Genomic DNA, 2,369 nt, shown 5'->3' with positions numbered 1-2,369 from the left:
TTTCTTGAGGGGTATTGGGGGTGGAACCATTAGGGGGCCTGCCCAGCTCAGGGGCTGTTATCCAGCTTCACCCCCAGGTAGCGGGGATGCAGTGGCTTGCATCCATATAGGAGCTCAAGATCTGTCATCCCATGTGGTTTCACCCAGCAGGTGGGCTGAGCATTGCCATCAGGTCACTGGTGGGTCACCTGATGCATGGATCAATCCCCCATGCTTCGCCAGTGCTCCAATGGCTCTGATCAGTAAAGTTGTGGCCATGGTTTACTCCAGCATTGTGTCAGTATTTTGTCCTCTTGCTACCTCCCCTTTTGTCCCTAGGTCCACAATCATATCCACTTCATTGCTTTGGGAAAGAGGCTGAGTTTTCAACAACATCAGTTTGCTTAACAGCAGTTATTGTACAATCCTATGCAGAGTTACTCCAGTCTAATCTGTTTTATATCAGTGAGCTTAGACTGGAGTAACTCAGCATAGGGCTGCACTGTTAGTGAATTTGCAGCCAAGGCCTCTTCTAGATTTCCCCCCACCACCACCCTCTTGGCCAAGTCCTATTCTCTCCTTGTTACGTCAGCTTTGTAAAGACCCTCTGCTTTATCAAATGATACATGGATGAGCATGAAGAGAATGCACTAACACTGCTTTTCTCTTTAGAACATAATAATATGCACTATACGAAACTGAGCCAAGTTGTTTCCTTTGAAGCATGAACACTGGGGAGTGTAATGGTTCTGATTCCACTGTGGAATTATTGGTCATTCACTATTCATTTCATACTAGGTTTGGTTCACAGTCACTGTCTTCATATCACTTACTGGAGCTTTGAAGTCATTCCATGGGACTCATCATTCATTGAGTTGGTGTGACATTTGATCTTTCCATCACTGTAACGTTTGACGTGTGGTAGAATGTTGTGTATGTCCACATCTGAAAGAAAGATTTTAGCAATAAGTATGTGATGTGCCTTGCAAAAGGGTAATATATCTGTGTAGGTTCTGTTCAGTATTTCCCCATTGGAGTGTGGAAGGGTATGAGAAAGTACTAAGTTATGTTAGTGACCCACTAAATTCTGCCTCCTGGAAGATGTCAAGACAACCTATTGCATTGACTTTTTAAGCAATTGAAAATCGTTGCTGAAGAATGCTTCCCTTCTTTATCATTTAAAAACTTTGCAATGGTTATACGGATTCAGCACTGAGGAAGATGAATCAGCCACAGTGTCTACGGGGTTTTTCTGTTCATGGATGCCATAACAGATTGTTCTTTGAACAGTATTGCATAAACAGGGCTTTATACCAATTGAGGCAACTTGTTCAAGAGCTCCATAGGGATCTTTTGACAATCCAGGGATTCATAAATATTTCACATAACAGTAGGAAAAGCAGGGCTGAAGGTTGTAGTCATGTCTTACAAGCAGTTTTCAAGCCTGTGGATTAACAAGATGCTTGGTATGTGAGTTCAAAATATAGATGCCTTGAGTGGTCTTTTGAAAACATGAGATTTGACGATACCATACTAGTGTGAGACACTGTCCTCTGTGGCTAAACGTTTTAGACATGTTTGTGTGCAATCCTGAGTGATAGAATTTTATATTTATCATACCTACTATATTTGAAAACCAAGTTGGCATAGTGGCCAGAAGTGCCTTCTATCGGCTATATCTGATTTGCCAGCTGTCTTGTTACCTAGATTTAGCTGATCTGGCCATGCTGATCCATCCTTCTGTGACCTCAGGGTTGGATTACTGCAACATGCTATATGTGGGGCTGCCCTTAAAGACAACCCAGAAACTACAGCTGGTCCAGAATGTGGCAGCCTGTTCTTGGGGGCTAACCACCAGGAATATATGTTGCCTGTTTTTTAAACAGCTGCCCGTCTATTTCTGAGTTCAGTTCAAGGTGCTTGTTACCACCTTTAAAGTTGTTCATGACCTGGGATCCACATATTTGAAGGACTGTCTCCTTCCACATGTTCCTGTGTGTCAACTATGGCACTCAGGTAGCCACCTGTTGGCTATCCCCCCCCTTAGGGTGGCCATTCTGGCATTGACGAGAGCCCAGGGCTTTTCCATCATGGCTTCCACCCTGTGGAATGGCCTCCCTGAAGAGGTGAGGAGGGCCCCTGCACTGGAGATCTTCAGAAGGCACTGCAAGGGCTGCCTATTTGCCAGGACTTTCAAGGGAGTTTGAATGGCATGCATCTCTTAAAGGGGGAGGGGGGGAGAGATTTGGGGTTTGCTGTTTTATTTTCAGTTTTTAACTGAATATGTTTTAACCATTATTGTAAGCCTCCTGAAACCCAAGGAAAGATGGGATAGAAATGTATAAATAAATAAATAAATAAATAAATAAATAAATAAATAAAAGTTCATC

The 2,369-nt window shown here is 43.2% G+C and overlaps 1 protein-coding gene across 1 annotated transcript in view; it reads left to right on the top strand.

The window, feature by feature from the left end:
• PLPP4 (phospholipid phosphatase 4) overlaps positions 1-2,369 on the top strand; it is a 108,395-nt gene that overhangs the window by 18,858 nt on the left and 87,168 nt on the right. The window lies entirely within an intron of this gene.

This window comes from Gekko japonicus, unplaced genomic scaffold (genome assembly GCF_001447785.1).
Source record: "Gekko japonicus isolate JY-2015 unplaced genomic scaffold, Gekko_japonicus_V1.1 scaffold2253, whole genome shotgun sequence".
Taxonomy (NCBI): domain Eukaryota; kingdom Metazoa; phylum Chordata; class Lepidosauria; order Squamata; family Gekkonidae; genus Gekko; species Gekko japonicus.
Note: the sequence above shows the minus strand (reverse complement) of the source record. Positions and strands in the feature narration are given on the sequence as shown.